We start from the raw sequence: 15,533 nt of genomic DNA, 5'->3' as shown, positions 1-15,533 counted from the left end.
ATTAAAACTGAGAAGTCAACTATTTTTAAGTGAGGAGGGTTAAAATGAAAGATGTGAATATGATTTTGGATGAATACGTGAAAGGAAAAAATATATACATTTCTCAAAAAAAGTTATGCTCCAGAATTCAAACATCATTAACTAGGCCACAGCATATAAACCACAGAAAGATTTTTTTTTTTTTTGGCCAGTCCTGGGGCATGGACTCAGGGCCTGAGCACTGTCCCTGGCTTCTTTTTGCTCAAGGCTAGCACTCTGCCACTTGAGCCACAGTGCCACTTCTGGCCATTTTCCGTATATGTGGTGCTGGGGAATCGAACCCAGGGCCTCATGTATATGAGGCAAGCACTCTTGCCACTAAGCCATATCCCCAGCCCACAGAAAGATTTTTGTAAGAGAAAAAATAAAAACTTTTTGCACTGAAGCATAAAACATGAATGTCTAGTTATATGGAATATTAACTGTTATGATAAATAATATGTAAAATATTATATATTACAATTATATACAATTGCAATGTTGTAATTATAATTATAATATACTACATATTATCTAATATTATATGTAATTGTATAATCATATACACATATACTAATTGTATTATTAATCTATACTAATAGATATTCATAATATATTATAAACAAATATATATTTCATATTACATAATTGCATAATTATACAATTGTTTATCATATGAAATACATACAACTATATATGATATAGGATATATATACATTCACATATGCCCATTATACAATTAATATATATCATATATACACCAAATATAATAGCACCTATACAAATCTCAATGTTTTGTTATACATAAATTTTATTTTTGAGCATTTAATTTACATACATATCAAGAATATATGTGTACTTATATGATATATGATCAAACACCTACATATTTAAATTCCCACAAGCAGAAATCCAAGTTAAACACTTTGAATTGATATCACATTATGAACGGCTTCTCTTAATCAACTGAGAAAGCAACATTCAGCTTTAATCTGAACAAAATGTCTGGACCTAAATTTGACTTAATGATGCCAGAGAGTCTCCAAACAGAGCGCACTAAGTGAAGCAAACATCGCCTGTGTCTCCCGGGAGTTCCCACCCTGAGGACAGCGCAGCAGTATCTGGTCACATTTGTAGTGATGCTTCTAGGCTTTAGAATGCTTTCAAGAACCTGCAAATCACCCTGTGTTTCCTACAGCCCTACTTACATATTTTTAACCCGTCGTGGTAGAAATGGTTGCCTGTTGTTAAGAAATGTTCCTCTTTTATGTCTTGTAAAAAGCAGTATCTGGCAGGGCTGCTAATTGGCAATTTTAAAGACATGTGGGGCCAACAGGTCTCCGAAGCAGTGATCAGCAGACCTGACATGTAACGGGAGAGGAAGCATGGGGATTAATAGCAGAATGCATTTTCAGTCATGCTTTAGAAAAATGCTTTTGTTCTGCTGAAGGAGTTATAGTTAAACAGCAATGTGGGTGATGTGGGGAAAAAGAAAACAGAATAAACCACACAAAGGTTCCATTCCCTTATTCATAGAAAGCACTAGCTATATGCTACTGTTCTGTATCGAATATGAAAGAAGTTAAAATATATTGCATAAATTATTTAACCCCACTAGCTATTTTGATATGGAACTGCTAAAGGAATTTTAATTCATTAAGTTTATCTGAGTTTGGGATTTTCTTAGATCGCAAGACACTGATATTTCAAATGTAGGAAGAAACAAATTTACAAGCAGTTTTCAACACATTGAGTATTGCACTAGATATCTGCCCAGGTACTAAGCCATAGTTCACAGGGTAAAATATACAGCTGGTATAGGTTAGCCTCAGAAGCTTAATTCTTCCCATTTCTTGTGAGAGATGGGGAAGAGGGAAAGGAAATGAAAAATCCCCCTAACCTATAAGGGATCAGTAACCATACACAGAGTTAGCATTCCTAGTGGATGGATGTTCAGTGGCCCCACAGGCAAAAACTTGCAAGGATAATGCAATAATGCTTAGAACATTAAAATCTTAGAAGAGACAAGGTTACTTATTCATCTCCCACAGGCCCCTAGCCTGTCAAAGGATGTCAATAGATCCCCTCAGGAAACACTTGGGAGACAATTACAAAGGGAAGAGACACCCTTCCCAACACCTGATGCCTGAGGAGAAACTTCAGGACCAGGATGCATTTATATTTCACTTAAATATTTTTAAAACAAAGAAAAGTACATTGTAAGTCTATGCAAAGTGCCACAAGTGATCCATTTAGACTTCATTTTCTCGTAAACATTTTAGAGGTAAATTGAAGGCTTATTATATGGTGCATTCATTCATAAGAGTCTAAGGGAAAATACAATCAAAACAGAGATAACCAGGTTGATATTTGTCAATTTCCACTGATTTTTCACTATAAGTGAAGTTTTTATAAAATTACACTGAATGTTAAGATTTTAAAACTATATTTCATTTTAGCTTTCAGGGCTACAATTATGTATATTCAATATTCAAAGAATAAATGGTTTTACTCTGTGAATTCAGCATACTGCTTTCTTCTTACCACTTAAATGGGCTGGGGTGATCTCTTCTGACTTTACAATGTTGAAGTTGTAAATTACACTATTCCAACATTTGCTGATTAAATCTACCTAGAATTAATGTTTGGAGGAGACAACATGTGATAAGGATTTGAATAGTCTTCATCTTAAAAAGAAGAATACAGTGGAAATCCATGACTCTCCTGGAGAGTTCCGTCACTCATCAGCCTGGGTACATAAAACTGAATGGGAAAATCTTTAAGGAGCTTGTTTTTTGAGTCCTTGAATTTATAAGGCCTCTGGAATGGAAGGAAGTCATGAAATTTTCACCTTACTCAGAATTACCTAACAACCTAGGTGTTTCCCAGTGCACGCCCACTGGCCCCTCACAGTAGGTGAGCCTCTAACAGCATAGGTAGCTTGCTAAAATTTTACTAATGAATTAATATTTGATGAGTTCTGTAAATGTGAAATGATGCTATCCAAATAATGTCAGATGGGCTGAGAATGTAGCCTAGTGGTAGAGTGTTTGCCTAGCACGCACAAAGCCTTGGGTTCGATTCCTCAGCACCACATAAACAGAAAAAGCCGGAAGTGGCGCTGTGGCTCAAGTGGTAGAGTGCTAGCCTTGAGCAAAAATAAGCCAGGGACAGTGCTCAGGCCCTGAGTCCAAGCCCCAGGACTGGAAAAAAACAAATAATGTCAGATGTTGTACACTGAGCACAGAAAAGATGAACAGAGCTACCACAGATATTGACAAAGGAGTAATGAGTGCCTATTTTCAGATTTGTAGCAAAAAGCACATAGTAAACAAAACTGTTCTCTTTCATTCACACAGAAAATCCTCTGATCATTCACATGCTATCACAGAAAGAATACAGTAAGCATGTATCTATTGCACGGATCCACACACATGCATTGCAGACCTGGATAAAAACAGAGGCATATGTATGAGACACAAGTAATAAAGCTGGAGCATCCCAGTAGAGACATGGTTTGGTCCAAGTAAAGTTATTTTTACTGACCATCATCTTTCTCTAAATCCATAAATTAGACTGGTTGTTACCTTCATAAATAGGAAAATATTTAATAAACTATAAGATAACCTTAGATGTGGACTTTAGAAATGTTTTCATATTTTCAAAATCTCATGTATCGCCACAGGATTAGAATGCACATTGTAGTCTAGAAATTTAAAACAAAACCTAGCAAACCCTGTGCTTAGACCATCATATTTAATCTATGTATGAAAGAAAGATAATGCTACAATTTGTATTCTAGTCTAAAATCTTTCTGGGTTTCCAGACACTGTGATGATAAGTACTTTAAATGCTTGAATGAACCAATATTTAATGTGAAATCACGAGTACTTCTCTCATAAATACAACCAGCTGTGTTTAGAATTTGTCTTGATAATTTCAAAATCCCCAAAATTTAACTGTACTATAGAAACAAATTGCTTCCATGAGCCATTTCCAGTGCCCAGTAACACACACACACACACACACACACACACACACACACATACACTTGCAAATAAAGCCAGTTTTACTGTTACTGCCTTATTCAACAATGTCTATTAACTGCCACTCAGAAATTGTGTGTGTGTGTGTGTGTGTGTGCGAGCATGCATGCGTGCTATAGTATTGGAGCTTGAAATCAGGCCTTCACACTCTCCCCTTAGCTTTTTTGCTCAAGGCTGGTGCTCTATCACTTGAGCTATACCTTGAGGCTTTTTGCTGGTTAATTGGAGACAGAAGTCTCTCAGATTCATCTGCCCAGGTTTTCTTCAAATAAAAATTCTCAGATCTCAGCCTCCTAAGTAGCAAGGATTACAAAATTAGAAGAGACTTTGCAAAAACTATCCAAATGGCAAATGCACAAGTAAATAGGTGTTCAGCATCATTCCTCATTAAGAAACACAAATTGAAACTGCCAGGGAGAACAGCCCCCTTCCCCAGCCTCCTTCCTGAAGCACAGCATGTAGCTTTACCAGAAATCACCTGCCCTGAAACTGGTACCCACCTCTAGCTGTCAATCACCTGACTGCCAATCACCTGACTGTTAGTCAGCAAGAGGACAAGCTCTGAGGTCACTTCCTCATCTGCTACAGTCACACCTCTTTCTCACCATTCCCAATCTAATCTCTCAGCCATTATTTCATGCCACACCCTACTCTAGAGTGTGGCCTGGCAATTTGGCACTCCCAATTAAACTCTTTTCTGCCTGAATCACATGGCTGTCTCCTTCTAGCAACCCTGACAATTTCAAGGCATGTTATAGCAATTCTAGATATGATACATGTTGAATTCTGTCAGAGAATAAATGGGTTTATCATTTATTCATTGATTTACTCATTCACTGAAAATTATGTACTGAATGATTTCTCTATTCCAGAAATAGACCACTCAAACTTTCAAAGACCGAAAGACCAAGTCCTAAAACTTATCTACACAGAGCCTTTAGCTTTTATTCTTATGCCTTCACAGAAACCTCTCCCACAGGGACAGGCACGCGTGAGATTCACAGTAGGGCTCTGGAATGTGGACGTCATTTCCAATGGGAACATGTGACCTGTGGAGGTAAAAACGTGTCCTGACACAGAACACTACTGCAGTCTAAAAATGTTATCTTAAGAAAAAAACTTGCTCAACATCAGCCATATGGTAAAAGCATCAGGTTGAAAGAACAACCTGGTTCTCTTTTGTTGTGACCTGTGAAGATTTTTAGTTCCACTCTTTCTTTCAGTCAGATTTCATGGTCATCATACCCTCAAACATGAAAATCAGTAACTTTCACGACTCGAGTACCAGCTCATGGTTGTAATACTAAACTGCTCAGGAGGCTGAGATCTGAGGCTCAAGATTCAAAGCCAGTCCAAGCAGGAAAGTTTAGGAGACTTTTATCTCCAATTAACCAGCAAAAAGCTCAAATTGGAGCTGTGACTCAAGTGGTAGGATGCTAAGCCTTGAGCAAAAACGTTCAGGAACAGTTACCAGAACCTGAGTTTAAGCCTTAGTACCAACACACACACACACACACACACACACACACACACACACACACACACATCAAATTCCATATGCAAATATGTGTATCTTTTAAAATAATTTAATTCCTTGCTAAGACCCATCACCAAATGGTCTTTTTCAACATCTCAGGTAAGCAATTTATTAAATAAAGAAGCAAAAATACAGTTACCAGGTTTCCTTTTCTCTCAAAAAGTTAAACATTCACTATCAATGTTTTGCACTTTTTCCTTTTCTGTGTTCCAGCTGTAGCCTTCTGGAAAGAAGAAGGTGTTTTCCAGCTTAGATTTGACATGCACAAAACATCAGGGTATATTTTTTTCTCTGATGATTTATAATCTGTAATTTCAGAAAGACATAATTTTTGTTTCACTTCAATAAGAAATCAGTGCAAATATGTTTCTAAGTGCCTTTAGGAAGCAAAATACCCTGACAAGTTTTCTTGTTTGTATAAGTGAAAATTTTTATTTGAACAATCAATCCAGTACAATATTTCTGCTTAAAAATCAAGCACAAGACCTAAGAAGGTCTCCACAGACAAAGATTATTCAAAATATCTAGGAAAGGTGATTTTTTAAAGGTTATTTGCACATGATTCTCTAACTTTACTGATGTTCTGTGAAGGAGTTCATGCCCCAGCTAGTTTGACAAATCAAGGAGGGCACCACTTTCTGTGCTTTAAAAGGCAGGTTTGGGTCAGAAAGGATGTCAGTAGATCTGTTTGTTTTCTCACACTCTGAGACCCAGCAGCCCTGTGGATTCAGCCTCTGGTGAAGAGGGCATTATGACATGGTAGAAAAGTGTGTGCACATGGGACAAGTACAGATTGGGGCTTGCTTTGTAACAACTCAACTATTCAGAATCAACTCACTCCAAGACACTAGCACTTAGTCCTTCTGAAGGAAGTGCCCTGCCCTAGTTCCCTCATATTTCATAAAGGTCCTGCTACCTTATCACCATAATAGGGACAAGGCTTCCAGCACAGGAAACTTTGGGGGACACAAACCATAGCCAAGACTGCACTGAGCCAGGCATCTTTATTCTAGAAACCATCTTCAGATTCCTTCCTACTAAGCTAAAACTCCCACCACCTTCTTGGGCAGGAGAGTGTTGAGAAGCTGAGCTATTTGGGGGATCCAACCTCATCTCATGGAAGTTTTTCTTACAATGAAGTAGGAGTTCTGACCATCAGCTACTCATACTAGCAAAGACACAATCTTTGCCTATTTCTTTCACAGAAAAGTACATTAAGATAACACCAGTCTTTTGCAAGTACTCCTGCACATTTAGAAAGCCACAGCCATCTTTTTGCCTTACATCTTTTTGCTTCCCCCACATTTGTTGAAAATGTTAAATGGGTAGTCAGCACAGATGTAAATTACTTTCTTTACCCTAATTCCATTTTCTTCATCAAATCAACAATGACTCATTATACTTGGAAATCTTTATTCAGAACTGGTAAAAAAAATTACAGCTGGTTGGACAGCCAGAGGGCTCTCTCATTATAATGAGATATAAACACTGAATTCTGATGGTAGCAAGCCACGTATGGTTTTGAAACAGATATTGTATGATTCTAATTCCCAGAAAATCTGAAGCCCTTATTGAGGTTAAAGTGAATCAGAAATGTAACAGCTCAGAAATGTGTGCAATTTTAGATTCAGTGTCCTCATTAAAGAGTAAAAATAGCAATATCTAGGTAACATTATTGTTTTATTCTGTAGCAAAGCAGAGAAATAAGTCTCTGTGAGGTCCAGTTCCTTCAGGAATCCTTTTGAGAACAAGATGTCTATGAAGTCTTGGGTAAACAAAACAATGCATAAATCATTTGTTGAATTCTATGAACTTATATAACATGCACATAAAATGAACACTGAGGCTGGCATTTTGCAAAAAGTATAATAGAATGTTGAGGAAACAGGGTTTTGAGTCCAAGGAGTGGAAAATAACTTACTATTTCTCCAGTTCTCTGTGGTAATAAAGAAAATAAATCAAGACTGCTACAGATTTTGGATTCTTTTCGAATATTTGTTTTTGATTTTCACTTCTTGTTTATCCTGACTCAAAAATGATCATTGTCCCTCTTACTCCCAAATTGAGAATGATAGACTGAAATTATTTGCATGTGCAAATAGTAGTCTCTGAATCTAGGGAAAAGCAAAGTTCAACCTGTCTTCTTCAAACTATTAGCAATGTCCTCTCTCTCCTAGCTGACAATGGGGAAGGATTATTTTCAGAAAATGAAGGCTAACTTTGCTTGCCAGTCTAGCTTCACTTTGCCATCAAAGTTGTTTCTAATACTGATGTTCAGTTGCTTTGTCTCTTGGACATTTCACATAGGCCATAATGTAACCTAAACCAACTCTGCTCCAATTCCCACCTCCCAAGTCTTAACAAAATAGCAGACAGTATAGGAAGCCACTATTGATTTTTCATAAGTCATTATTGTTTTACGAGTGCACTTTATGGCCTCCAGTCACAATCAGCCGGGAAGGGAAAAAGCCAGAGGAAATCCCTATGTAATATTGGCCACTCAAAACTGTCTCAGCCAAAATTGCTGTATTGGGGAACACATTTGCAAGAATCTTAGCACTCAGGGTGCAACCAAATCAACAGAATCAGATAATTATGTTTGAGATAAAACTTAGTGAAAGTTATATTTGAAATAACTTTGATGAATATTGAGGATCAAGTATGTTAAATGTGTACTTGTTCTTTATTATAATTTAATTATAATTTCATGATTCTTAAGTGTATGTACTATACGTAGAACATGTACTAGCAATACAGATAAATATCCATAACATGATAGCCAAGATCATTTCATAGAGGTAAGTTTTCCCCAAAGATGCTAAAGCCTATATTTTCTTCTACTTAAAGAATATCTTTCACCACTCCTTCCTTGTGCTCTAGCTTTCATCCCTTACTATCCCCATAGCAACCAAAATGCCATAAGAAACATAATAAGATACTGTCAAGGGAAGAGAGAGCTTTTGGTGCCTGTTCTGTAGGAAGCTCATTTAGGGAGCAGACCTTCTTCTCAGAGCCTTTGAGATGTCTGAGGTATAAAGGTCTAATTAATCAGTCTTTGAAAACGCATATCAACAAACCATCACCAAGGATACCACAAGAATCCTGAGTGTATACCTCAAAGGTCAGCACTGATTCATCAAAGATGAGGCAAATTGCAAGTCCAGAATCCAGAGAATATTGGCCAGAAAAGATATTCTAGGTTCTTATTAGAAGACAGAGGGGTATTGGAAAAACATATACAGCAAATTATTGACCAATTTTGAGTAAAATGGCCAGCCATATTCACCTTTACTATCTTATTTCTGAGCCTTCAACATAGGATGTCCCCAATATCTATATTCAAGGCAAATCTCTATATTTCATGCCAATTTCATTTCTCTGATTAATATCCCTTTGAGATTTCTTTCTATAGGAATATTCTGCATAGGACTTGATTTTACTTACTTCTAGCATCATAATTCAGAAGACTCTTGCTTTCTGGGTACTTTGCATTATAGACAGAATAGAGCTGGGCATCCCCACTGTGGTCCAGCTTAGGCTTATGGAGCGGAACCACATGCAGGACAGCTTCTCCCAGCTTGAGCAGGCAAATCCATGACACTCTTATGTCCAGTTAACTACCCAAAAGTTTCAGGTGGAGCTGTCACTGAAGTGGTAGAGCTCTAACCTTGAACACAAAAGCTTAAGAACAGCACCCAGGCCCTGAGTGCTGACGTGCATGCACACACAAACACACACACACACACTCACACACTTGATTGTAGCATAACTAGTTGCTCTTAATGAAAGTAAAATAAATTTGATGAGGTACATATATTAGAAATGATTATAGTCTTTCTTTCATTATTAAAGCAAATACTAGTAGTCTATTACCAAAATACCCAGGTAAGTGCAATAATTGAACTGGAATTTGTTCTCCAAAATAAAGTAAGTGTGTTTCTAGTATATGTCTCACTTATAGTTTGCTTAGTAAATATTTACTTTTCCTTTTTCTATTTTTTTTCTGTTTGTTTTGGTTTTGTTGTTGTTGTTGTTTGGGTTTTTTTTGTTGTTGTTTTTTTCTGTGTGTTTTGATATAGGATCTCATTATACATCCCAAACTGGCATCAAACTCTCAATCCCATCTCTCCTGAATTCTGGAATTACAAATGTGTGTCACTATCCCTGGATTAGTCAATGTTTTCTGAGTGGTCACTTTTCAAAAGGTCTACATTAGCAAGTATCAGTCATGAAGAGGATGTTCACTGTGATGTGTTCGTACGAGCATACAACATACCCCAGTCAAACTCACCTACTCTATCACTCTCCCTTATTCTACCATTCCCATTCTTAAAACAGTATCAGCAGGTTACAGTTTTACTCTCATATATACTTATAAAGTACTTGAACCATGTTCATCCTCATTTACCCTATCAGTTTGACCTCCTCCTATCCACTGATATCCATCCCCCAATAGAGCCTTTCTTACATTCCTGTGATTCTTTGTTTTATAATGTGTACTAATCGCTCTGTGTGTGTCTTTTAAATCTATATTTCATAAATGAGTGAAAACATGATATTTGGCTTTTTGAGTTTGGCTTATGTTTCTTAACAAGATGATCTCCAGTTTCTGAAAAAATATAATACATTTTCTGTGTAATATTCCATGGTATATATGCATCATATCTTCTCTATTCATCCATTAGAGGTTGAACATCTCAGGCCATTCCACAGTTTGCTGTTGTGAGCAGGATGGAAAAAAGCATGGATATGTAGGTATTTCTCTTGCATACCAATGCACACTCTTTCAGATATGTTCCCGAGTTGTATGGAAGAGTCCTAAGCTAGGTCTATTTTTAGTTTTTTTATGAGCCTCTACTCTCCCTCAGCATTTGTTGTTTAAAGCTCTCTCTTCAAATACAGTCACATTCTAGAAGTTGGATATTGGGACTTCAATATGTGGATTATGAAACATGGAGAACACACACACAGAAAATCATCCCATAATATCAAGCCATGTTACATTTTAGTTGCACATTATTATTTTTTTAAGAACACAGTTTGATCTTGAGGTATTTGATATTGCGTCAAGCTCAACTCAATTTATTCTGCAATTGAGACAACATTTTCATTACTATTAATTGAATTAATTTGAAGGATTGTATAGCATGGGATAGTGCCAAAATCACTTTCAAATGCTTTACAGGTTCAGGTTTGTATCTAAAATAGCATAGCTGGACATCCTTAGGTTTGAATATCAGATTTCTTAGCTATTGGGAAGTAACATCCTCAGTTTCATTCCCTTGCTAACAAAATTCTCTCCATGTTTTTATAGCTACACGATTAAATCAAAATAATATGAAATAAATATCTGATCATAATAAAACAAAGCCCACATTATCATGATAATGATATCACCATAACTGTGATAATAAAGAAATGAAATAGGAGTTACCAAGACTTAGCAAGAGGGTGCACCTTCTCCATAAATGTTAAAGAAAGCTCTCTCAGGATATCAGACTCAGTAGCACTGCAGAGTCTCAGCCTTCAAGGCATCAGCCACCCCAACACTCTGCAAGGAGAAAAATTAAATGCCCAACAATAGCTACCAGCATTGGAAAAAAGCAAATCATTCTAAGAACGACTCAGGAAACGTGAGTGTGTTTGCAGAAAGTGGAAGACCTTCTGCGTGTAATTACCAAACATGCCATCCATACAAAGGGAATGGTGTGTGGGGAATCTGAATTCTTCTGAATTATATTTATATAATTTCTCCTATTAAATGGAGGCTTCATTCTCCTTGGTACGATAGCAACAATTAAGCAAATAAGTCTTGCTTAACAGGACTTTCTTTTCTGTCTCCTTTGACTCTTGATTGCAATAATTTTATACTTCTGAGGATATATTAAATTAAATTTTTCCTATGGGGGGCACAATTTATACGCATCTCTTATCTCAACTAATGAACAAAAAGTATGTGTATTTCTGTACTGCACCGACAAGCACGGATATTCATTAACTAGAACTGAGCTAAATTACTCCTCTCTGAGATGTTATTTTGCATGAAAGGTCATAGGTAAGGACTTATCTCAATAAAAACCTTAGGAAAGCTGTTGTACTAAGAGATAACTTTGGAAATGTTAATGAGACAAGGAACTCCGTATAATTTAAAGATACTGGATATTATCCTAAGGAATAATGGGATAAGATTAAAGCAAGGGTGTAGTGTTTTCAAGTTTTCAGTAATTTCTCAACAGTCTGCAGATAGTTATGGCTAGTGATAAAGTCTACATGCAATATGTACTGTTGCAATAGCTACCTAGAGAAGGCTAAAGAATACTTTCAGAGTTCTCATACCCATTCCTAACCAGTACCCCATTAATTATAAGGGTAGGACAAATAGTAATCTTTGTTTGCTTTTGCCAGTCCTAGGGCTTGGACTCAGAGCCTGAGCACCATCTCTGGCTTCTTTTTGCTCAAGGCTAGCACTCTACTACTTAAGCCACAGTGCCACTTCTGGCCATTTTCTATATATGTGGTGCTGAGGAATTGAACCTAGGGCTTTGTGCATGCTAGGCAAGCACTCTGCTGCTAAACCACATTGCCAGCCCCAGGGAATAGTAATCTTACAGTGAAAAATTGGTAGGTGCCATCTCAATCAATCTATTAAAATTTGTATCAGCAAAAAGATACAAACTGCCATACACATTTCTGATGATGTAGTGAAAGGGGCAAAGATGACCACATGTTCTTTGAGATTGTCCATGCAGAAGTGCAGCCTGGGTCCCTTACCCTTGAGGCTACTACCCTTGTGACTGGCCTAACAAATAGAATAAAGAAGTGGTACCTTTCCAGTTTTGGAGGCGAGGTTTAAAGAAGCCAGCTAACACAGTTTCTCTGCCCACCAACATTTGTTTTGGGATCCCCACCAATCACCATGCTATATGAAGTTCATGCACCACTGACAGCCTGACTGTATCAGCCAGCAAACAGTACCAGCTCGGGCCAGAAGAGAGGGCTATCTCCAATGTCCAGGCCAGTTGAACATTCTGATGACACCAACCCCAGCTTCCAATATATGAGAAATCCCAAAGCAGAAGCCATCAGTTTAGCTTCACTGCTGAGCCATAAACAACAAAGAGTTGTTTTAAGCTACTGGGGTTTGAAATAATTTTTATGGGGAAATATATAGTGGAAATCAGCTAACACTAAACTACACTTCAGAAGACTTGAGACTTGGTTACATTCTTGCTATATCCTAAGTTTCTACTTAAGACCCAAATGCACAGTAACAGATCAATTAATATTTGTAGTGGATGAGTAACTAGCAATATTATTGAACCAAGAAGATTTGCAAAGAAACTTAAAATGTTCAAATTTATTAAGCACTTTTAACATTTGTCTTCTTTTTACTTACATACGTGAGAAAACAGAGAAAATGTTTTGTTAAACATCAAAATATTAGCCAGGCACTAGTGGCTCACACCTGTAATCTTAGCTACTCAGGAGGCTGAGATCTGAGGATTGTAGCTTGAAGACAGGTCAGGCAGGAAAGTTTGTGAGACTCTTATCTCCATTAAACTACCAAACAGGCCAGAAATTGTGCCATGGTTTAAGCCTTGAGGAAAAACAAAACAAAACTGAGGGACAGAGCCAAAGCCCTGAGTTGAAGCCTAAAACCAGCACACAAAAAATCACAATATTATTTTTATAATCTACATTCAGAAATTAGTCACACATTTGCCCTACCCAGAATAAAATGGGATGACCTAAATATTTAATGACCTCATTAAGAATGTTTTTAGTCCTTAGAGTTTTTAGAATCTCTTCAATCAGCTCTTTTTTCCAATCTCCTAACTTTTTTTCTGTTCCTGCAGAAGCATCAGGGGCAACAACAAAAGAAAAACAATATTGTAACAGAAAGAATAACTTAAGAAGAGGAAAGGTACCCCTTTCTTTGGTGAAAATATAGTACTTTTAGGAAGATACATATAAGTCAAAATATTCTCTTTCTCCTTTTCCCTTTCCCTTTCCCTCTCTTTCTACCTGTACCCATCTGTCCTTCCATAAGGGATATTTTTAAAGGCTTTAAAAAAATGTTTCTATCCTCCTTATTTGAACTGGTAGCATGATTAGCTTATATATTGACTGTAGAAGCAGAAAGGCTGATGCAAAAATGATTGACTAATACATGAATAATGGTATAAGGAGCAATGAATACAGAGTTAAATATTCTCTCTGACTACTAATAATAATCTAAACAATAATTAGCTGCTCGTTTGTATTATTTCTGATAGTGGTAGTTACAAAGCAGCATTTATTTATGTGCCAGCCCCGCGAAAGATCAATCAAATCAACACCTTATGTGGGAAGGAAATGTTTTTAACTAAAATTTAAATATTACACCGTGCTGTACAATAAGCATACTAAAAAAGAAATTATAAATGAATGTAAGATAAAATTAGTAATATTTATTATATTGTTTTGTTAAATTATTGGATAATCTGTATTCTACTTACCTTTGAAAGGCAGAAAGATACATAGGGGCAAGCCCAGCTATGTGTCAGATGTAATATGCTACAAATTATATTCAAGTAGTAAATTTGTCCAAATAGCATTACTTCTAAGTGGAATTTCTACTGCTAAACATACATGCATCAGGTTCAATCAGTATTTATCCTTCTGCAAATACAAAAGGGCTGGGGAATTATTTCAGAAATTGTTGAATTTTTCCTCAGTGGCCCCCGCATTTCCTTCCATGAGTAGATGTCAGTAATGCAGCCTGTACATAAATCTTACCATTAGTCTGCAGGCTGTGTAACCATAGCAGGGTTCACTGTTGTTCACATGACTGTCTTATTTCACAATTAGATAATTTACTCCAAAGTTACATTCTCTGTGCAACCAAGACGTCTTGTTCATCAGGACTGCACTTTTATTTATTTTCAGAAATTACATCTCAATTGTTATAACTATTTGTATCTACTTATAGCCCATTTTGACTAAATTCTTGTTCCAAAATTGTTTTCTTTTATTTGTGCCAGTCCTGGGGCTTGAACTCAGGACCTAGACACTGTCCTTTAGCTTTTTTGCTCAAGGCCATCACAACCACAGTTCCACTTCCTGCTTTAATAATTGGAGATGTCTCCAATTATGCCCAGGATTTTGTTCTAGATATTTAATTACCCAACTACAATTTCACTAATGTATTTTTCCACTTTGTAGTTTGTTCCAGAACATCTGATTCCAATCACTGAGAAGCAACCCCCAAGGACAGTAAGACCAAAGAAAAGAGACAGATCCAGGACTTTCAAATAACTGCTCTGTGTGACTAGGGAGGACTGACTGAGTGATGGAGGCCTAGCATTAGGACTAGGAAGATAGGTGCTCACTGGTCACAACAAACATGATTTAATTCAAGCCAGAACTACCTAGCTTATCTCACGCTAATATTGCACCCCTGGTGTCATGACTTAGTCCTAAAGCTCCACAAGCCCTTCTCATGTGTTTAACTGTTATACAGAGAAAAGCAAGCAGGCTTACTCAGAGACAATCATGGCAGTTACAATTGCACATTAGCTGTGGTCAGGTGAAGCCGAAACCAAACATTTCATCACTCCTAACTGGCTCATACAGTGTCATGAACACTCCTCTTTCACATGCGCTTTAAGCCTGTTACACGTTTCAGCACTGTATGTGTGGTGGGCAGTGAGAGATTTGTCTACCCTGTAAGCAGGGTACAGCAACCAGAGAAACAGTTCAGAAAGAGACACACAAGCATGAAACCAATCCTGCGAATCAAGTTCCCCACCAGGAGGAGCCATAGGAACCAAATCACCTATCTAGTATATGGCCTACAGGACAGGCCTGAGGTGTATAAGGTACATACATTTTGTCATGGTAACAGTACAAACTCCAAAGAAAACAGTAAAAACAGCAACAATCTGAAGCTA

Source organism: Perognathus longimembris, chromosome 9, assembly GCF_023159225.1.
Source record: "Perognathus longimembris pacificus isolate PPM17 chromosome 9, ASM2315922v1, whole genome shotgun sequence".
NCBI classification, from domain to species: domain Eukaryota; kingdom Metazoa; phylum Chordata; class Mammalia; order Rodentia; family Heteromyidae; genus Perognathus; species Perognathus longimembris.
The sequence above is the reverse complement of the archived record's forward strand: the minus strand, read 5'-3'. Positions refer to the sequence as shown.